The sequence below is a fragment of the Loxodonta africana genome, chromosome 3 (genome assembly GCF_030014295.1).
Source record: "Loxodonta africana isolate mLoxAfr1 chromosome 3, mLoxAfr1.hap2, whole genome shotgun sequence".
NCBI lineage: Eukaryota > Metazoa > Chordata > Mammalia > Proboscidea > Elephantidae > Loxodonta > Loxodonta africana.
This window is the reverse complement of record NC_087344.1, coordinates 141,176,481-141,200,419: the sequence shown is the minus strand read 5'-3', so window position 1 is coordinate 141,200,419 and position 23,939 is coordinate 141,176,481.

The following is a 23,939-nucleotide window of genomic DNA, read 5'->3' as shown; positions in this document are numbered from 1 at the left end:
TGGCTTTTTTTTTTTTTTTGGTTCAGGAGATTACGCTGCCTGGACCCTTCGTATATAACCTGTTTTTACTATCTCCTACTCTGTCCTATAAGGAATTTTTTTTTTTTTTTTTTTTTTTTACTCTGTCCTATAAGGGTCGCTGTGAGTCGGAATCGACTCGACGGCACTGGTATTCAGCACCTTCCCTGTTCCTTTGTGTTAACGATGCCACATTCGAATCATGTTTACTCACGATAAATACATTCTGTTACACCAATTTCTGGTGTTTCTCTGCACATTTAGTTTTTGATAAATAAAAAATTAGTAGTTAGCAGTTGAAAATCTCGGAGAACTTCTTGCTCCTCAGTGAACACTGAAGAGAAGAACAGCAATTAAACTTAAATAACTTCTTTACCCCTCCAGGATAGTGCTGTTTATTTACTGCACTTCCGGGTCACAGGAGTGTGAGCACTTGCCAACATTCTCGTCTTTGCTAAGAAGGATGGGAGCCAGCACAGTAATCAGGATTATCAGAGCACTTAAGTCAACAAGATTATCTCTGCTCAAGGTTCATTGTCAAATATCATGGTGACCTTTAGTTTTTCCTTAATTTTACCCTAGGCTGAAAAAAAAAAAAATGAGGGGTGCTTATAATTTGATTTCACAACTTAAAGGAAGCCCAAATTATAAAGTTGAATAGTGACTTAAAATAGTTTGATTGCTGGCAACTTATTTCCCACCAAAACAAAATGGATGAAAGCTAGTGCTCAACTCTGGTGGGGAATGAACATCAGCAACAATAGCAAAGACAGCTTAAAAACATAAACACGTCGAATTGAAAATAATGTGTACAAATTGCCGTGCTATCTGGGTAGCTAATAAAGGGAAAATATTGGTGATCTTAACTTTAGGTCACAGCTGCCAGCATTTTAATGTAAAATTAATTAAAAAAGATGATTTCTTATACTGTTGTTTTTGTTTTTATATGCTCATAAAAGATCCTGACTCATAGTGACCCTATATGACAGAGTACAACTGCCTCATAGGGTTTTCTAGGCTGTAATTGGGGTTTTTTTTTTTTTTTTTGGTAATCTTTTACAGAGGCAGATCACCATGTCTTTCTCCCATGGAGCTACTAGGTGGGTTTGAACTTCCAACCTTTTGGTTAGCAGTGGAGTTCTTAACAATTGAATCACCAGGACTCTCTTTTCTTGTACAGCTTTGTCCACATTGTTGTTGTTAGGTGCCATTAAGTAAGTTCCAGCTCATAGTGACCCTATGTACAACAGGACAAAACACTGTCCAGTCCTGTGCCATCCTCAGAATCATTGCTATGTTTGAGCCCATTGTTGCAGCCACCGTGTCAATTAGTACTTAGGTTAAATTAGTTGGGAAAAATTTTGTGACGTGATACGAGATATTACAGAATAAAGGGAACAAATACAACGAGGATCATATCATGGACTACACTTAAATTTTTTAATTTAAAATTAAAAAAATATTTTCCTTATCTCATTTTTGAAGTCTTAATAGACCAATTTATTGGTAACCTGATTTTTCAGTGAAGCTTACTTCCTTCCCTCCCTCCTTCTTACCGTCCTATCCTCTCCTTCAACAGTAAATCAGGTGTAGTACTAGACTCACAGTGCTTCTCAATATGCATACAAAAAGCACCAAGGGATTTTATTCAAGTTCAGATTCTCATTCCATAGGTCTGGGGTGGATGCTGAGTGTCTGTTACTAATAAGCTCCCAAGTGTTGCTAATCAATGCTGTTGCACCTTGGACCACACTTTGAGTAGCAAGAATTAGGAAGAATAGTCCATCCTCAATGAGATCATAGTCTAATTACGGCCACTTCCATTCTCCACTTTACTTCAAAAACTTTCAGCTTTTTTTTCAGATTATGTGTACAACCCAGTTGTGAACAGGGGACTTCTTCTCAAGAGCTAGACGAGATTGGATCAAAACTTATCCCCAATTCTATAGCCTGTGAAATTACAGAGATTTTCCCACAATTTAGTGAATGAACCAGAGGTGAAATTTTGTCCTTCTCCAATTTCCACAAAAAACCCACCTGCACAAAGATGTGGTCCATTCATAGATTTTACTGAGAAGGGGGAAGACCCAGGAGTATACATAATGCCCATGTAGACAGCTCTGAGTGGAACCGTGGGCTCCTGCTTCCACAGTATCTGGATCTTCTCACTGTCTGAAGTGCTGTGTTCATCCTGCACTGCACACTGTAAATGTCATTGCTAGTGCTTCCCAGTGTGAGGGAGGGAGCCAGCGCTTGAGCTAAATCTGGTTCAGACATATATTTAGAGCTCTCTTTTAAAACAAACCAGCCAAAAACTTACTTCATCCAGATAGATCCAGGAGAATGAGTTTCTTTAGTATGAATGTTTAATATGTAAAAAAATTAATATTGAAATGGTGAAGACAGGATAATAGGCAACATAAATCAACACATAATTAGTTGGTGTACAAATCAAACATCAGGTGTTCATGTGATGTCTTGTCAATGCAGTGATATGATTAGATCATCTTAAGATGATGTTAAGAAGTATCATTTTTTAAAGTCACGCCATCGAATAAGCAATAGTAGAAATGTGTTTAGTGTTTTACTTGCATACACGAGAAAATATTGTCAATGCCCTCCAGCCAAAGATGGTGGGGAACATAACTGGGATTGAACAAGTTGGATTTATTACTTCTGACAACGAGCACACTGTGAGAAACTGCAGGGCATCTCAGTAAAGATGGTTTGTGTTAAGTATTTGGGGGACGTAGGACTTTGTCTAGGATAGAAAGTGTCAGGAAGTGGGGATAATTCTATGATTGGATATCTTAACAAATCTTATCTAGGAAGAGAGATAACTAGATTGAGGCTAACATAATTGGTACTGAAATAGCAGTCACTCATGCTAGCTAGGATAGAGGGACATTGAGTCACTTTTGTGGCTTGGATAATGTCCACGTTTTGTCTGTGTTCAGATACAATTGCAAGTGGCCTTGTTTCTATCTTGATCTATCAATCACAGAGTGGCCTTGTCTGATGTCGATGTTCCGGGAAAGCGTTCTCCAGGAGAGCATGGAAGCCTAGCTGATAGTACTGAGCCACTTCCTGGGTGTCAAGGCCTGCTTTTCTCTTTCTCAACACATTTTAGAAGAAAAAAATATCATTAGCATTATTTCCCTTTCTCAAATCTGTGTAACTTGGAACACCATTTGGGAAATGCTGCTGTGAGCAAAGGGGAACAAATGATGAGTTTTAAGCTGTACAGTAAGGTGATTTATTTTAGAATTATGGGTGGAGAATGGATTGTGGAGGATGGGCTGAAGGGGGAGAGACTAAGAGGAAAGAGAAGTTTCATTTAGATTCATTTATCAATTCACCAAATAATTATTAAATGCCTACTATGTGCTGAACACTGTGCTAGACAATGGAGCTCCAATGATAAGTGAGACATACTCTCCCTTCCAGAACCCAGAATCTAGCGAGAAAGGGAAACAAGAATCTAGGCGGTTGTGATGCAGTGTAATCAGTACTGTGATAAGGAAGTACAGGGTGCATGACAGGAGAGTTCTCTAGCCCAGACTGGGGGAGTGAAGAAGCCTGCTGGAGAAAGAGTGACCTCAGATATGAGTTGGAAAAGCTAGATGCAAGGAATGAGAGATGGGCAGCCTGCTTTGATTAGAGAGAACAGCTTGTTTGGGGAAATATAAGAAGTCAGGAGGCTGTGGCAATGTCCAAGCAAGAAGTAATGAGGGTCTGGAAAGGGACAACTAAGAGGACTCTCATATTTTTTGTCTTAGGTAACCCAGTAAACCCAACCCAACCCAGTGCCATTGTAGTGCCACTATTAAGGTTAGGAGAAAAGGTTTTTTGTGGGAATGGGGTATGCTTTGAGAAAATACAATCATTTTCAGACAGGTAGAGTTTGAGCTTCTGTGGGAGACCCAAATGAAGTTAAGAAGACAGTTGGAGACAATGGACTGGAGTTCAGAATTCTTTGCTCTAAATAGGAGACATCAAACTACAGAAGATAATAAAGCCACAAGATTGGATGAGATTATCTACAGAAGTAAAAATCTTCAACTATAGCAATATTAAGGACCAGGCAGAAGGAACAGAACCCCCGTGACTGGTGCAACCTTTACAAATTTAGGGCACATATATGGTCACATCTTTCATTTCATCAATTGACTGAGTTCATGCTTGCCATAATAGCAAGGAGTTTCCATACTTTTTTTCCTCAAAGTTTTCTAAGAATGACAGAAACTGATTCAACTCAAGGATGAGGGTGTAGGGGGTCAGTCCTCTTCCAAGCATCAAGTGGAAAGAGCACTGAAGTCATTTTTTCTAGAGTCTACAGGGTATCACCACTGAAGACTGGTTCTACACAGTTTGATGGATGATGATAGCATGCCCTTGGTGGTCCAGATAGATAGTTATGCTGACCACCTTATGGGTACTGAGTCATCTCCTGTCGGATGCCCAGCTCTGCACACCCAAGGGAGAGAGTTTTTGCTAAGACAAAAAGTCCCATGTTTCCAAAATGCCTACTGTTATGAATGAAACTTTGTCCTTGAAAAATAAGTGTTGTAAATCCTCACTTCTATGCCTGTGGTTATAATCCCATTTGGGAGTGTGCTGTCTTTGTTATGTTAATGAGACAGGATTGGTGTAAACTGTATCTGAGTCAACCTCTTACAAGATAAAAAAAAAAGAGCAGATTAGAGAAGCAGAGATGGGGGAAGAGAGATGCCAATCCACATGAAGACTGCCCAGGAGTAGAAGCTAAAAGAGACAAGGACCCTCCTCCAGAGGCAACAGAGAGAGAAAGCCTTCTGCTAGAGCCAGCACCCTGGTTCAGAATTCTCCTAAACTGTGAGAAAATAAGTTTATATTTGTTAAAGCCGTCTACTTATGTTATTTCTGTTAAAGATACCTACTCACCCTACATTTGTGTAATAAAGAAGTTTACCCAAGTGGCCCTTCTCCAGACCAAAAAGCTCAAGTTCTATCAATTTAAAAAAGAAAATAAAATAATTTTAAAAAGGCAAATAATAAGGAAAGTTAAGAGAAGAACAAGAGAGACTGTGATAAGGAAAGGAGTTTATAACCCTTCAGTGACCCAATTACTTTCTGCTTTGAATTTTCTTTGATGGCGTGTGTTTTCAGTATTGGAATGCATGCTTATGAACTGAGTGTGTTAAAATTTTTGCTTGGTAATATGGATTTTGAGAAATATTATGTGATCATGCATGTTGCCACGACACTCTGGGGGTATTCTAGTGCCATGATTGGTGGGGACCATCTGTCCCACCAGACCTGGGTGGCAGGATTTATTATGAGCACCTTCCATTTGATTACATTGGACACCTCTGGTTTTCCAAATATCACACACACACACACACACACACCCCCACCCAAACCCACCAGGGCTCCCTAACTATCACACTACCCATACTAAAGATAACTACCCATTGCTCTCCAATTGATTCCTACTCATAGCAACCCTATAGGACAGAATAGAACTGCCTCTTAGGGTTTCCAAGTAGCAACTGATGAATTTGAACTGCTAACCTTTTGGTTAGCTGCTGAATGCTTAACCATCGTGCCACAAGGGCTACAATTATCACACAGGAAACCATAAATATACCTACAGTGCTTATCTCACTGTACAAAAGCCAAAAGAGAAAAAGTTTTACACAATCACACTTCCTGGATGCACTACCTCACATTTAAGCCTTCTACCCCAGCCATCTTGCACGACAAACATTTTGTTTTCCACCATTACACAAGTCCTGACTGGGGGGCAGCAAATATTTTTAGTAGGAAAAGTAGAGTCCCAAGAAACCTGAGAAGTGCAAAATATGGGTGAACACACATTGAGAAGTGAGTGGTCAATGATTTCAATCTTCGTAAGGGTAAATAAAATGAAGACTAAGAATCCACTGGGTTTGGATTATGAGTCATTGTTGGGTAGACACATGACTGTTTTGAAGAGTGAATGAGAGGTGGGGTGAAGACTGTCTATACTTTTCTTACAAGACATTGATCATGAAAGAAAAGAGTTAGAGGGAACACCGTGGAGGTAGACTTTCTCAGAACAAGAAAATGTGGCTCCAACGAAGTCCAGCCTTATCCTTAACATTTGTTTGATTAGGAATTTTGAGTTAACTGACAGCGTGGTGTAGTATGATTAACTAGTGAAATGCTGAAATGATAAACGGATTTTTTTAAATAAACTTTTTTTTAGTACAGTTTTAGATTTACAGAAAATTATAAAGCTAATACAGAAATTTCCCATACACTTCTCATCCATTTTCCCCACTGTTAACATCTTATATTAGTATGATACATTCCTTACAGTTAATGAACCAATATTGATTGATTATTATTATTATTAACAATATTATTATTATTAACTAAAGTTTATACTTTATTAAGATTTCCTTTTAAAAGTTTTTTTTTTTTTCTTTTTCCTGATCTCCTGTCCTGTTACAGGATCCCATCAAGGATACTATGTTAACTGTATTTACTAATCATGTCTTCTTAGTTTCCTCTTGGGTTTGACATTTTCCCAGACTTACCTTGTTTTTGATGACTTTCAGTTTTGAGGAGTATGGGTTAGGTGTTTTGTAGACTGTCCCTCAGTTGGGAATTGTCTGATATTTTTCTCAAGATAAGACTAGGTTTATGGGTTTTTGCAGTCCCTGGGTGGCGCAAATGTTTATGTACTTGATTACTAGCTGAAAGGCTCAGGGTTTAAATCCACCCAGAGGTGCCTTGGAAGTCAGGCCTGTACATCTACTTCTGAAAGGTCACAGTCTTAAAAACCCTATGGAGCACAGTTCTGCTTCGACACACATAAGATCACCATGAGTCAGAGTTGACTCGTCCACAACTGGTTTTATTTACCCAGGATAAATAGATTTTTAATCCTCCTGTAAAAGACTCAATGATTTCATGTCTTGCTTACTAACATTAAACATGTAGGATAAATTTCCTCCAGGAAGTTAACTATTTGGCTCATAATTTTCAATATCAATTAACATGCTGACATACCAGAAGTTGAGAGCAGCGAAGGGCCTCACAAAAATAATATTGAAAGTGTCTTATTCACTTTTTTATTTTTTGCTAGTTACTAACATTTCAGTAGGCCAAGAAAAAGTCCCTTAATGGAAATTATTTTTAACAGAATGATTTGAATAATATGAAGCTCAAGTACTGGACTAATATTTTTATTTGTCACCTTTCATTTTCTGATTTCTAAATAGGTAGCACAATTTTAAAAAAATTAGTGAGTTTTATGTCCTTATAATTAGCACTGGGGACTGAAGAGAAACCACAGAATAAAACAAATTGGATGTGTTGGACAGCCGTACTCCATCTAGGCTCTACCACTTATTAGTGTGACCTAGGGCAAATTACTTAACTTTGGTATGTCTCAATTTTCTCACCCACAGGATGAGAATAATAATAATAATGCCTATGTAGCAGAAATTTTTGAGAATTATACAAAATAATATACATTTTACAGTATTCGTAAACCATAAAGTTGCAGTGGTAGTTCTAATTCCTGGGGTTGCTAATCAGCTCGGGTGCACTGCTGTGGCTGGTATAGGTGTTTGTGTCTCATGTTTATAAGATTGATCAAGCCTGTATCAGCTCCTAGGGCTACCATCACAAAGCACCACAAAGTGAGTGGCTTTCAAGAACAGAAATTTATTGTCTCACAGTTCTGAAGACTGGGAGTCCAAAATCAGGGTATTGGCCATATTAATTCTTCTGAGGGCTCTAAGTAGAATCTATTCCATGCCTCTGTCCTAGTTTCTGGTGACAGCCAGCAATCTTTGTCATTCACTGTTTTGTAGATCATTCCAATCTCTTTTCCTGTCTTCACATGGCAGTCTTTCCTCTGGGTTTCCTTTCCTCATTTATAATGACACAACTCATCTTGTGTTAGGACCTATTCTACTGCAGTATGACTTCTTATTAACTGATAACCCCACCAATTCCAAACAAGCCACTGTTATGGATTAAATTGTGTCTGCTCAAAATAAGTGTCATCTTGGCTAGGCCACGCTAGCCAGTATTGTGTGATTGTCCACCATTTTGTCATGTAATGTGATTTTCCTATGTGTTGTAAATTTTACCTCTATGATGCTAATGAGGTGGGATTAGCAGCAGTTATGTTAATAAGGTAGGACTTAATCTACAAGGTAAGGTTGTTTTAAGTCGACCTCTTTTTTTTTTTTTAATTTTTATTGTGCTTTAAGTGAAAGTTTGCAAATCAAGTCAGTCTCTCATACAAAAATTTGTATACACCTTGCTATATACTCCTAATTGCAATCAGTCAGCACACTCTTTCCCTCTGCTCTATCTTTTTGTGTCCATTTGGTCAGCTTTTGACCCCCTTCTGCCATCTTATCTCCCCTCCAGACAGGAGATGCCAACATAGTCTCATGTATCTACTTGATCCAAGAAGCTCGGTCTTCACCAGTATCATTTTCTATCCCGTTGTCCAGTCCAATCCCTGTCTGAAGAGTTGGCTTTGGGAATGGTTCCTGTCTTGGGCTAACAGAAGGTCTGGGGACCACGACCACCGGGGTCCTTCCAGTCTCAGTTAGACCATTAAATCTGGTCCTTTTTAAGAGAATTTAAGGTCTGCCTCCCACTGCTCTCCTACTCCCTCGAGGGTTCTCTGTTGTGTTCCCTGTCAGGGCAGTCATTGGTTGGAGCCGGGCACCATGTAGTTCTTCTAGCCTCAGGCTGATGTATGTAGTCTCTGTTGAATAAGAGTGGTGATAAAGGGCATCCTTGTCTGGTTCCTGACGTCAAGGGGAACGCTTTCAGACATTCTCCTTTTAGGATGACGTTGTCTATTGGCTTTGTGTAAATGCCTTTTATCATACTGAGGAATTTTCCTTCTATTCCTGTTTTGCTGAGAGTTTTTATCATGAATGGGTGTTGAACTTTCAAATTCCTTTTCTGTATCAGTTGGTAAAATCGTGTGATTCTTGTCTTTTGTTTTATTTATGTGATGGATTACATTGATTGTTTTTCTAATTTTGAACTATCCCTGCACACCTGGTATGAATCCCACTTGGTCATGATGAATTTTTTTTTTTTACATGTTGTTGAATTCTATTGGCTGGAATTTTGTTGAGGATTTTTGCATCTAAGTTCATGAGGATATAGGTGTGTAATTTTCTTTTTTTGTGGTGTCTTTACCTGGTTTTGGTATTAGGGATATGCTGGCTTCATAGAATGAGGTTGCGAGTATTCCATCCTTTCCTATGCGCTGAAATACCTCTAGTAATAGTGGTGGTAACTCCTCTCTAAAAGTTTGGTAGAACTCTGCAGTGAAGCCATCTGAGCCAGGGCTTATTATTATTTTTTTTTTTGCTGGGACTTTTTTTAAATTACCTTTTCAATCTCTCCTTTTGTTATGGGTCTATTTAGTTGTTCTATGTCTGTTTGTGTTAGTTTAGGCAGGTAGTATGTTTCTAGGAATTCATCCATTTCTCCTAGGTTTTCGAATTTGTTAGAGTACAATTTTTCATAGTAATCTGATATGACTCTTTTAATTTCAGTTGGGTCTGTTGTAATATGACCCATCTCATTTCTTATTTGGGTTATTTGCTTCCTCTCCTGTTTTTTTTTTTTTTTTTAGTTTGGCAAATGTTTTATCAATTTTGTTAATTTTTTCAAAGAACCAGCTTTTGGTCTTGCTAATTCTTTCAATTGTTTTTCTGTGTTCTATTTCATTTAGTTCTGCTCTAATTTTTATCATTTGCTTTCTTCTGGAGCCTGAGGATTTCTTTTGTTGCTCTCTTTCTATTTGTTCAAGTTGTAGGGATAGTTCTTTGATTTTGGCCCTTTCTTCTTTTTGTATGTGTGCATTTATTGATGTAAATTGACCTCTGAGCACTGATTTCAGTGTGTTCCTAAGGTTTTGATAGGAAGTGTTTTCATTCACATCAGATTCTCTGAATTTCTTTATTCCATCCTTAATGTCTTCTATAACCCAGCCTTTTTTGAGCAGGATATTGTTCAGTTTCCAAGTGTTTGATTTCTTTTCCCTGCTTTTTCTGTTATTGATTTCTACTTTTATGGTTTTATGGTCAGAGCAGATGCTTTGTAATATTTAAACATTTTGGATTCTGCTAAGGCTTGCTTTATAACCTAATATGTGCTCTATTCTAGGGAAGGTTTCATGTACACTAGAAAAGAAAGTATACTTGTCTGCTGTTGGGTGGTGTGTTCTGTATATGTCTATGAGGTCAAGTTGATTGATTGTGGCATTTAGATCTTGTGTGTCTTTACTGAGCTTCTTTCTGGATGTTCTGTCCTTCACTGAAAGTGGCACGTTGAAGTCTCCTACTATTATTGTGGAGCTGTCTATCTCACTTTTCAATGCTGATAGAGTTTGTTTTATGTATCTTGCAGCTCTGTCATTGTGTGCATAAATATTTAATATGGTTATATCCTCCTGATATATTATTCCTTTAATCATTATGTAGTGTCCTTCCTTATCCTTTGTGGTGGATTTAACTTTAAATTGTATTGCGTCAGAAATTAATACTGCCAATCCTTCTCTTTTTTGATTGTTGTTTGCTTCATATGTTTTTTTCCATCCTTTGAGTTTTAGCTTGTTTGTGTCTCTAAGTATAAGGTGTGTCCTTTGGAGGCAACATATAGATAGATTGTGTTTTTTAATCCATTCTGCCACTCTCTGTCTCTTTATTGGTGCATTTAGTCCATTTACACTCAGCATAATTATGGATAGGTATGAGGTTAGTGGTGTCATTTTCATATCTTTTTTTGTATGTCGTTGACAGTTTCTTTTTCCCACTTAATTCTTTGTGCTGCTGAGTAGTTTTTCTTTATATATTGTCTTTTCCTCATATTTGTGTTTGTTGATTTTTTTTCTGCTGAGTCTCCATTTTTTTCTTGTATTTTATTTTGATGTGTAAAACAGTCTCCTTTGTGGTTACCTTAATATTTACCCCTATTTTTCTAAATTTAAAGCTAACTTTTCTTTCTTTGTATCATCTTGTCTTCCTCTCTATATGAAAGATCTATGACTATATTTCTTAGTACCTCTTTATTGTTTTAATGTTGTCCCCTTTTACATAATAACACTGCTCTTTCCCTGTTTTGAGCTTTTTTTAAATCATGATTTATTTTTGTGATTTCTCTGTCTGGGTTGACATCTGATTGCTCTGTCCTGTGTTCTAGTCTTGAGTTGATACCTGATACTATTGATTTCCTAACTGAAGAACTTTCTTTAGCATTTCTTGTAGTTTTGGTTTGGTTTTTACAAATTCCCTAAACTTCTATTTATGTGAAAATGTACTAATTTCACCTTCATATTTGAGAAACAGTTTTGCTGAATATATGACTCTTGGCTGGCAATTTTTTTTTCCTTTCAATACTTTATATAAGTCATCCCATTGCCTTCTTGCCTCTATGGTTTCTGCCGTGTAGTACTAGCTTATTCTTATTGACTCTCCTTTGTAGGTGAGTTTTCATTTATCCCTAGGGGCGCTTAAAGTTCTCTTTTTCTTTGTTTTGGCAAGTTTGATTATAATATGTCTTGGTGACTTTCTTTTAAAATCTACCTTATGTGAAGTTCGATGAGCATCTTGGATAGATATCTTCTCATCTTTCATGATATCAGGGAAGTTTTTTGCCAACATATCTTCAGGAATTCTCTCTGTATTTTCTGTTATATCTTCCCATTCTGGCACTCCAATCACTCGTAGGTTATTTCTCTTTATACAGTCCCACATGATTCCTAAGGTTTCTTCAGTTTTTAAAATTCTTTTATCTGATTTTTCTTCAAATGTATTAGTGCCAAGTGCTTTTTCTTCAAGTTCACCAATTCTGCTTTCCACTTTCTAAATTCTGCTCCTCTGACTTTCTATTGAGTTGTCTACTTCTGTAATTTTATTGTTAATCTTCTGAATTTCTGATTGCTGTCTTTCTATGAATTCTTGCAGCTTATGAAATTTTTCATAATGTTCTTGAATAACCTTTTTAGTTTCTTCAACTACTTTATCTGTGTGTTCCTTGGCTTGTTGTGCGTATTGCCTGATCTCCTTCCTAATTTCGTTCCTCATGTCTTTAAGAGTTCTGTATATTAATCTTTTGAATTCAGCCTCTGGTAATTCCAGGAAGGCACTTCATCCAGAAGACCCAATGATTTTTTGTTTTGAGAGCTTTTTGAGGCAATCATACTCTGTTTCTTTATGTGACCTGATACTGACTGTTGTTTCTGAGCCACCTATAAGTTATTATATTAGCTTAGTTTATGTTTGCTTACTGTATCCTAGCTACTTGCTTTGTTTTGTTTTGATATGCCCAAATGGGTTGCTTGAGTGAGCTAGCTTGATTATTTTCACCTTCGGTGCTCTTGCGTCTGTCACCAGATTTCTTGAGCTATTATCAGGTATATCAGTCTAGGAATCCATTTGCTTTTCTTGCATGAATACAGCTCAGGTGTCCAGGCAGCTGATCATCAAGTGTGTGGTACAGGCTCTGTCCTACAGTCTTAAAGGGGCAGGGGTGATTGGTGTAGGTACCAGTATCTGGTTGCAGCAGCAGGTCATGCTCTGAACAAGTCTGGGGGCTTAGAATTGTCCCCCAAGTGTCTCTGAGGAAAGTGTGTCCCTCTTCCCTACAGCATACAGGTGGGTGAATTCTTCAGGTGGACTATGGGCACCCAATGTTTTTGTTTTAAGGACTGGGAGGTACCAGTTATCCTTGGACCCCTGTTGTGGGTGGCTGGGTGACCTGATTGGAGCCACCAGTCCTTAGGCCCCTGATGTGGGTTGGTGAGGACCCTGATTAATAGCCAAAGTAGTGTCAAATATAAAATACCCACCTCTCCACTGTACAGCTGAAACATTTGTACCCTGCCAACAAGAGCCTATTCTCCTGAAATAGGCCCACACAGGTCCATGCAGGGGAGACAGGTATATAAAGTCCATGGGCCATTTATGCCTGTACAGAGGCCGCTTCTGTCCTGAGCTCCCCAGGTTAGTGGAGCTGGCAAATTATCTTTACCCCAAATTGCAAATTTATTCCTTTTCCAGGACTGGGAAGTTGGCTCCAGGTACTCAACAGGGCCTATCTCAGGCCCAGGGAGATCAACAGTCACTCAAGCCAGCTTGGGATTTGGGGTGGGGGGCGTGGTAAAATGTATGCAAGTACTTAGTGTTTCCCAAGAGTGCTGTTCTTCTCTGATTCTGGAGGTGTGAGTAGGCTGTGCAGCTGGTTGCCTCTCCCTAAGGAAACTGCAGCTGAATGCTACTACCAGCCGGCTGTAGCCACTCCCTGGAATGGTGCCTGAGGGATCTGGCAATTCAGGTCAGGCAACTCCTCCCCATTTCTGAACCGTCTCTTTCTCCCCCTTCCACCCAGTCCATTTTCTAACTTTGCCTTTGATGTTCAGGGCTCCTAGCTTGTCATAAATATAATCATTTCACTTGTTTTTTTTTTTTGGTCTTTGTTGTACGAGGGTTCGTAAGAAGCATTTGGCTATTCCGTCATCTTGGCTCTGCCTCTTAAGTCAATCTATTTTGAGATAAAAAAGAGAGAAACAAACAGAGAGAGAGAGGTGGACCTAATACCACCAAGAAAGCAGTGCTGAAGCAGAGTGCGTTCTTTGGACCCAGGGTTCCTGTGTGCGGAAACTCCTAAGACCAGGGGAAGACTGATGACAAGGACCTTCCCCCAGAACCAACAGAGAGACAAAGACTTCTCCTAGAGCTGGCACCCTGAATTTGGACTTCCGGCCTACTGAACTATGAAGGAATAAATTTATCTTTGTTAACCATGCCCCCACTTGTGGTATTTCTGTTATAGCAGCACTAGATAAGTAAGACAGTTACACTCACAAATACAGTTAGGACTTTGTCTTAGTCACCTAGTGCTGCTGTAACAGGAATACCACAAGTGGATGGCTTTGACAAAGAGATTTATTCTCTCATAGTCTAGTAGGCTACAAGTCCAATTTCAGGTCATCTTCAGGGAATGACTTTCTCTCTCTGTCAGCTCTGGAGAAAGGTCCTTGTCGTCAGTCTTCCCATAGTTGAAGAACTTCTCAGCACAGGGACCCCGGGTCCAAAGGATGTGCTATGCTCCCCGTGCTTCTTTCTTGGTGGTGTGAGGTCCCTATGTCTCTCTGCTCACTTCTCTCTTTTATATCTCAAAAGAGATTGGCTTAAGACACTATCTAATCTTGTAGATCTCATCAATATAAATGCCACTAATTTCTTGCATTACATCATAGTGATAAGATTAACAACACATAAGGAAATCACATCAGGTGACAAAATGGTACACAATCATACAATACTGGGAATCATGACCTAGCCAAGTTGACAGATATTTTTTGGGGACACAATTCAATCCATGACAGACTTCAACAAATCTTTTTTGGGGCATACAGTTCAATTCATAATACGACCCAAGTTGCATTAGCTGTTAAATGTCTTTAAAATCACCGCTGCTAATAACTGATGAGCACACAGAGAGTTTGCTTCCTCCTGGCCCTCACAGCCTTCTCTGTACCGTTGGAAATAGCACTGAGACTGGCCTTCACTACATGGGAATAGTTAAGATGCTCTATTGCCTGGGCATCTGGGAGTGGGGTACCAGGGATTTACTTTGATAGATTTTGAGATGCAAGCTTTCCTTTTGCAGAAGTCATACTCATCACCCTGACTCAGCAGGCAGTGTTGGTCCAGCTCTGCATAGTGTAAGCACAGTCAGGTAGACATTCCCGCTCTCATACGTGTGGTTCTGTGGCCCCTCATCTGTTGGTGAGCACATTAATGCTGTGCACACAAGAAACATTCAGTAGAGATAGTTTTGTTCCTTCTCTTGATTTCCTTTTATTAAAATGTTACTTAAAGTAATGGACACGCAAGGGAATGTATGCCCCTGAATAATTTCTTGAGTGTAAGAAAGATATCACTACAAAGGTATCAAAAAGCTCATGCCATAGTTATTACTGATTTTGTAAATAGTTGTCCCAGAGAATTACATGACACTATTAAATACTTTCTCCTCTAATGCCTTATGACTTAAAGGCAGTTTACTTAAGCAATTCAACTTTTGTTGGAAAAAATGCTCAGGGCCTTTGGAAGAAACACTTAATAATATAATTATCTTCTAATCACATTCCATGTTTTGGCTTTCCAAGTTGATATTTTTGGCCAAAGAGTTTAGTTTGCAATTTATAAAATTATCGATTGTCTAAGATTGCATACACAGATATTTTTTATAATTACAAATCACTTTAGATCACCATTTTGGAAAAAAGTAACCATATATTCAGTTTTGGTATTAAAGCTAGAGATCAATAGTCCGTAAGGAAAAACAGAATATTTTAGTCAACTCATTGCATAACTTTGAAGATGTGACTTCAGCTGCAAGAATGTATGAAGCCATTCTGAGGCAAGAAGAGAAACCCAGTGCACCCTTACAGAATGTGGTGATTTTCCTTCCCTGAGTCACAAGTCTTGTCATATGAAAACTGACTGAGATAGTTCCTGGAGATAAAAAAAAAAAAAAAAAGAAAATGTTTATACCATCAATTTATTCTTTTATTTCATCCTTTGGTATTTTAGTTTAGTTTTTTTTTTTTTTAACCACTGAGCAGAACTTTTTTTTTACTTTCATTTATTTTTTTTTTATTTTCTACATAATTTATTATTATCACATATTGTCATGTATCATATGTCATATATTTATATAGGTTATCAATTTCAAATAAAATATTCATTTTCTTCACCTGCTTCTCTTCATCTGTCTTCATGACCAATTCTTCTTTTTTCCTTCCCAAACTGTTGCATGCCACACTTGAGGCAATAAATTCTTAAATGCCATGGTAAAGGACGTGAATATTTATCCACAGCATACCTACAGGATGTAACTTTTGGTTCCACTTGTAACATGCAGTTGCGTGGTTCTGGTAGTTTTCTCAAGGCCATCATCTTTGACAAATTTTTGTAAAAACATTTATCATGATGACCCTTGCACATCTTCAGAACTCTTGAAGAGCCTGGCTACTTGGCCTGTGGCTCCTTTGCCAATGCCTAAACGCATGGCAGAAGATGCCTCATACATTCTCCTTGCTCAACAGCAGCGCAGGAAATCTTTCATTTTATATTAATTTTTATCACTTGATAATATAGAATTTGAATTCTATTAAGAAAAAATATATATATTATCAAAGAAACTAGGGGTGGAACAGGCCATGAAATCCACTGGATTTACTCACATGTAGTAGCTCAGGAAATGTTGGGATGGCTTTGATCAACAGGAGCCAAGAATTGTTCAGCCAGGAAGGTTCTAAGGAGGCATCTTGTAATTTGCATCTTTGTGCAGTCTTGTAGGAGGCTGAGTTCCATCAAAGTTCAGCATCTTGATCTAAAACAGAGCTGCTCAGAGGAAAACTGGGTCTTTTGGCCCACGGTCCAGTATTCTTTGGGCTGTATTTTACTGCTTCTTACCTGGTGCTGTTTGGGCCAAAGTTTAATCTCAAAGAGAATCAGGTGCTTCCAGGGCCACCAGCTGTAATTGAAACAGCCAGCTTCATTCATGGTACAGCTTAAGGAAGGGTACCAGCAGGGCTCAACTCTGGCTGTGTTAGTGGTATATAGGAAATAGTATTCACCATTAAGGCTGTGAACGATTACAGTAGCATGCTTTTGATTACAAGTGATAAAATTCCAACCAAATATAGCAAAGGTAAAAAAAAAAAAAAAGAGCTGGTTTGATGTTAGGATTCTGGGGTATCTCCCTCAAGTAATTGAAAGAACTGCATTGCCACATCAAGGGAGAAGCTGGCCTCAAGAGCAACCTGAACATGGACTGGGCATTGAATGCTGCTGGAATTCTCATTCTCTCTCTCTCCCTGTCTCTCACAGCACCTTCTTTACACTTTCACTTTGAACTTCTGGCGATGGTGATAGTTGGGGGTGGGGGGCAGAGAAATTTACTACACAAAGATCAAGAGCCTTAGGGGCCAGTGAAGACTAGGTTCAAATCCAGCTTTGCAAACTTACCTTGGGCATGTTATTTAAGAACACTGAAGGGACAAAAGTCAAGTCAATAGTAACTTTCTCTCAGGATCTTTTGGGAGAATTGCATGCAATAGAATACACTAAGCACTCAGCATAGCGGTGGACCCATGGCAAGTACTCAAATGGTATTGTTATACATTTAAGACATTATTTAATTATAGTTTTCCCTCCCTGTTCTTCCACCATCTCCCTGGCTGAAAAGCCAACGTACTAAAAACCAACTGACCAAAGTTAGCTTTAATAGAATGTAAGATGCTGTTGTTTGAGATGAACCATTATTTTATGTATCATTACCAAAGAAAATATGCTGTCGATTTTACTGTCACTCACTTTCTTATCATTTGAACTTTTTATTTTATACTTCTTAAAAAAGCTGTTTTAGGCTTATTCATACATAAAAAAATATGTGTGATTAAATATTGCTCTTGTGCACACATTAAAAAAAGGAAGATATAAACAAAATAATTGCTTAAAGTATACCCCTTCACATTCCATGTCTGACTTCTCTGAATCACATTTCAACTCAGAAGCCCTGGTGTCTGTGTGTTTCCACATGTATTATCCTTTGTTGTATCAAAAGCATTGGGGATACACCATGTCTTAAAACAACAGCAGCAACAACAATGACAAAAATGCTCCACTAATATCTCTAGTTGCTAATATCCATTCTGCCATTCTGCAAATTTTGATGTTGGTACTTTTGTGATCTCACCAGAAAACAGGTCACCGAGGAAAGCAAAGAAGTGAACAAATGTGCAAGTAAGGTCAACTACACGTGTCTGCTGCCTGGTCAATGGCCAATGCAAGATGCCACAGATGGCCTGAAGCTTCTTGGTTTCAGAGATGTCAAAATGTGAAAAATATGTGTATCTAAGAATTGATAGACAGGTGGTACTGGACTGCCCGCATCACTATAGGTCTCTCCCTTTGCAAAAAATAAATAAAACAATAATAATAAATTAAAAATATACATAACAATAATTATAAAGCCTTTTCAAATAGCGAGCTCATTTGGTGTGTTACAAATTATTTGAATAAACATGCTTCAGTCTGTATAAGATGGCATGTACTTGAATCAATCACATATATGTTTTTAACGCCAACAAACAATGGTAGGGTAATCTTTTAGGCTAAAAACAACCTAGCCTAAGTGAAGGAACAGCTTTCTTCAGTTCTATCCACATCCTACTCACGGAGACAAGTTGGTGCCATTTGAAGACATGAAACTTGCAGCTCTTTCTTGCCAAGATTTGTTGTTATAGCGTAAAGATCAAGCAGTACCCACCAAAACCAAACCCGCTGCCGTCTAGTCGATTCCGACTCATAGCGACCCTATAGGACAGAGTAGAACTGCCCCATAAGTTTACAAGGAGCGCCTGGCGGATTCAAACTGCTGACCTCTTCATTAAGAGCCACAGCACTTAACTACTACGCCACCAGGGTTTCCAATAGCAAGGCTTAAAGATTTTTTAAAGAAGAAATTCTCCTCAGTTTTCAACCCGAGAGCTTACTCAGCTGAAATTCCGAAAAAACGGAATCTTATAAAAGCATTATGAATTTACTAACCTGTCTCTTTCCCCTAATACTCATCTTTTTAATCGAGATATGCTATTCATGAAAGTAAGTGCACAAATCTTATAAATGTACAGTCAAATGGTGTAAACTCATATAACCACCATCCCAATCAAGAAATAAGACACAAAGATTGGACTGGACTATAAAACATAAAATAATGCTCATGAAGAGTGTGCTTCTTAGTTCAAGCAGCTCACAAGACCAAATGGGCGGCTCCTGTCCGGAGGCAGGATGAGAAGGCAGGAAGGGACAGGAGCTGGTTGAATGGACACAAGAAACCCAGGGTGGAAAGGCAGAGTGTGTTGTTACATTATAGGGATTGCAACCAATGCCATCACGTAACAATATGTGTATAAATTTTTGTATGAGAAACTAACTTGAGCTGTAAACTTTCACCTAAAGCACAATTAAAAAAAAGAAAAAGAAATAGAGCATTTCCATTGGGTCCCCTTCCAGCAAATCCTCCTACTCCTTTCAGGATAATCTGGTCTTTTAATTTAAGTCACAGTCAACAACATATTGAAGTATTAGACAAAGAAGGGGGAGGGGGATAGGGAAAGAAAGGAAATTTCTAAAGTGATCTTGAATTACATAGTAAAAAACTCAAGAACCTCTTAACTTCTTAATTTTGATTATTATGGTTACTTTATTAAGTACCACTACCCTACCTTCAGGAAACCTTGGTGGCGTAGTGGTTAAGTGCTATGGTTGCTAACCAAAAGGTTGGCAGTTCAAATCCAGGTGCTCCTTGGAAACTCTACGGGGCAGTTCTACTCTGTCCTATAAGGTCGCTGTGAGCTGGAATTGACTCGACAGCAATGGGTTTGGTTTACCCTACCTTCAAGTGACTTAGCCATTTTCTAAATGATTGATATTAACCTCACAAATGACAAAATATAATACCTTAGTCACGCATTTGGATGGAAATATATTTCTAGGCAGCCTGGATCAGGTAGCATGTGGTTTTCCGTTTCAATTTGGAACATATAGATCCTGCTACTGCATGACTGCCAGACTTAGCTCAGTAATGTCAAAACTTTATATTGTGAATTAGCTATGATAATTACTTTAAAATTCATTTTTTTTTTTTGTACATACTACAGTCAAGTCTTGGAAACTCAATGGGGCAGTTCTACTCCGTCCTATAGGGTCGCTATGAGTTGGAATCGACTCGAGGGCACTGGGTGGGTTACAGTCAAGTAGAGCAGCAACTGTGAGCAACTATTACTCAAATGTTAAAAGTCAATGTCAAGGTGACAATATTTCCCCATTTTCACTCCCCTATGTGAAACTGTGAACCCTGGTGGCACAGTGGTTAAGAGCTCAGCTGTTAACCAACAGGTTGGCAGTTCGAATCCCCCAGCCACTCCTTGGAAACTCTGGGGGGCAGCTCTAGTCTGTCCTATAGGGTTACTATGAGTTGGAATCCACTTGACAGCAATGGGTGTCTGTGCGTGTATGAAACTGTGGGGCTTTGTTAGGAGTGATCCACTGTTTTCCTTGTCCACTCATATTTCCTTCATTACTCTGAATGTAATCCAAGAAAAGACGCAGGTAATTGTCTGCTTGCTTAACATAAATATGTGCCAACATGTTCAAGGGCATAACAAAAACTCAGCAGTAAGAAAAAAAAAAAATTAAGAGAACTATAATTTACTTATATTCTATAACCACGCATTCATTCGTTATTCATTCATCTACAAATACTGACTACCTTTTATATGCCAGGCACTGTGCTAGGAGCTAGGCATACAACTGAAAATGGCATAGAAATGATCCCTCATTTCATGAAAATCATACTGTCCTGGGGATATAAACATGAAAGCGATTATAATATAGTCTGGCAAGTGGGCGAATAAGATGTGATAGGAAATACAGAAGGAATAGTAAACTCGGACTAAGAAGATGTGGTGGGATTCAGATCTGAAGAATAAATAAGCAAAGAGGTGGAAAAATATCTTACTAAACAGGGGAAGGAGGTAAGCATAAAGTATGTGGTAACACGACTCCAATAGCTGGAAACCTGACTGGGTTTCATCTAGAAGGACAATGTTCATTTAAAAGCTAAGAAAGCCATTAGTGTGAGAAGTTCCTGGCTAATCAATGACTCAAAGGGCAATGAGAATCACATATAGGATTTTATCTGAAACAACAATAAACAAAACAAAACAGATGCCTTTGAGTCTGTGTGTTAGGGTAGAACTGTGTTCCATAGAGTTTTCAATAGCCAATGTTTTGGAAGCAGATAGCCAAGCCTTTCTTCTGAGGTACCTCTGTGTGACCTTGAACCTCTAACCTTTTGGTTATTAGCTACCACCCAAGGACTACTAAAACAATAATAGATGATGTATCTTAGCCTAGCCTTTTATTACAGAGAGCTAGAATTCTTAGTTTCTTTCTTTCTTTTTTTAATATCATTAAAAGTGACAAAGAAAGAGTGGAGGTCAGAGAGGAGAGGTGGGAGAAAGAGAGAGAGGAGGAATGATAGAGAACGAGAGTTAGAATTCCTTCTAGGTGGTAACATGCCACAAAGGAAATTTTTTCCCCATTTCCTTGACTTGATTTATTCCCCCTACTAAAAACAGAACAAAATGAAAAAGTGAAAAACAATAGGGAAACACAAACACCACCACAATGGGACTATTGTTTTAATCCAGATTGTGTTAGAAAGACCGACAAAACAAAGCTTCTCTGTTTCAATTGCTGGGGAATACATCACCAACACTGCGAAATTCTTGAGATGCAGGCAGGTGATTTCTTCTACTCCCATGAGTTCAACAGGCTGCAGATTACCAATGTATGTTCTTTCACAGTCTGTCTCCCCCGCTATACTATGACATCAAGAGGCCGTGTTGCTAACTGCAGTTTCCCCAGGACCTGGCATGATATTTGGCACATAGTAGGTGTCCAATAAATGCTGTCAAGGAATGAAGGCAGGAATCTGTCTTTCCAGCCACCTTTTCCTCAAGCTTTCCCCCTTGTCCCCTTACTTCATGATGGGGAACCTCTAACACAACTGCCAAATGGGGCTTCCCTCCCTTCAACTGGCAGGACACTCAGTATCCCATCTTAGGGGTGGCATTAGATTTTGAGCTCTTGGAGGGCAGTGACTGTGTTGTATTCGTTCATAATATGCGGAACACCTACTAAATTGCCTAGCACATAGTGGGTGCTTGATAACTCTTTGTTGCATAAGTAATTGCATGAAGAACTTGTAAACTTTGCCAACAGTTTGTCTCAACAAGTATCTATTGAATTTTTGTTTTTGCCAGGCATTTTTTTCGGTGTGGAGAATATAGAGATGGCAAGGCTGATAAAAGTTCCCTGCTCTTGGAAACTTAAATTCTAGCAGAGAAGACAATAAACACATTGTAATAAATAGTCTGACTCCATTTTTGATGTTTGATCACAGACAGCTTTCAAGTCCCATGCCTCCTCTCTCGCCCTCTTTCCACATCTGGGCAAGCTGTAAGAGAGTCTGGGTGTTCCCTTCCTTGGAACTGGCAAGGGTGCCACCAGTGGTGTGTGGGGAGACTCTCACCCTGGCCCTACCCTTTAACCACTACAAATACGAAAGCCCTTCCATTCTTTGAAGCCAATTAGAATTGCCCTGCTCTTCCCAGTGCGAGCGTAATAAGCCACTGCATGCCCTCTTGGTGCCGTATGTTGTTGCCACTCTTGACGTCCAAACCAGTTCTGTGGTGGTAGTGGAGGGGGTTTGATCCCGCTCTGTAGAACAACCACAAGACACAGGTAACCAAAGAAGGTAATTCAGACAGTGGTTATTAAAAATAAAACAGGACAATGAGGTAAAGAATAAGGAGTTGGAGGAGGGGACTAAAGGATGAGGGAAGGATGAGCTGCGAAGAGTTAACATGAGTGACAAATTTGTTGACTAAAGCTCAACTTTATATGGACTGCCAACTGTTCCTTAAAAGTGTTTTTTTCTTTCTTCAATCATAAGAAAGGAATAATAATCTTAATACTTCAGCTTTTCCTCCACTTGTAACTGGATACTTGGCCTCCTGGAATAAAAATGACATTTTCTGGCCCCCTTTTTAGCTGGGATGAAGATGTGGCAGCTGGCGCTCCAGTAGCCACCCTGGGCCACGACATGACCTTGGAAGCCAAAGCTGCACATACCAAAAAACCAAACCCGTTGCTGTCAAGTTGATTCAGACTCATAGTGACCCTATAGGACAGAATAGACCTGCCCCATAGGGCTTACAAGGAGCACCTGGTGGATTCAAACTGCCAACATTTTGGTTAGCAGTCGAACGCTTAACCACTGTACCACCAGGCATAGCAAAACCATAACACGGAAGGGGCCTGGATCCTGACGCTGTGGAGCATCAAAGCTCCCCAGCCTGGCTATCTCCAGACTTGAATGTGTATCTTGTACCTTGTTAAAGCCACTGAAGTTTTAGGGTCTATGCTTTTCACACCTGAACCTAATCCTAAATCATACATTTGTTTAACATATCACTCCAGAACCTGTTTCTTCTATCTTCTAACATCTTTCACTAACTCTATTCTATTTAGCCCTGGTTCTGTACTTCTTCTCTTTTCCTTTCTATGTTTTCCATTTATTTCTGTTGTTTTTCCCCTTAATTGAGCATTATGCAAAACCCAAATATCTTCTTGTATTATTTACTGAATAATTTTAAAATTTAATTTAAAATTTTTATTATAAAGAATTTAAAATACACAAGTAGACAGAATAGGATACTGAACCCTTAGGTACTCATGTATCGGCCCCAAAAATCATTAACCCACAGCCAACCCTGCCCTGTCCGTACCGCCAGCCCCTTCCTCCTTCCTGTATAATTCTGAGAAAACAAGCAGGCCTCATATTATTACTCAAAATTTCAGGTTTCATTATTATTTAAAAAGCAGGTAAATCAAACCTTCTTTATTTCTTTAAAGCCAAATTCCTAACTCATGGCTTCCTTCACCTCTTAAAAACCATCCTTTCTTACTGTCTTCTGAAGTATTTATCTTCCTATTTCCCTTCCATTTCCTCTTTCTCCTCCCTCCTTCTCCTTTTGTTCTTTCTTTCTCTCCCCGCACCCCCTTCCTCCCTCTCTTTGTATCCAACACATCTTTCCCTATAGCCTCTCCCTCTCAAGAAAAAGACATCCGGGTCTAATTTTCCCAGTCATAGTCATGGCTCTTTGATATAACTCTCCCTATCAATTTTTGACCACTATGAATTGATTTTGCTAAAATGGCAGAGTTTACTCGTTTATAGGCCCTTTATGAGTTTGGAGA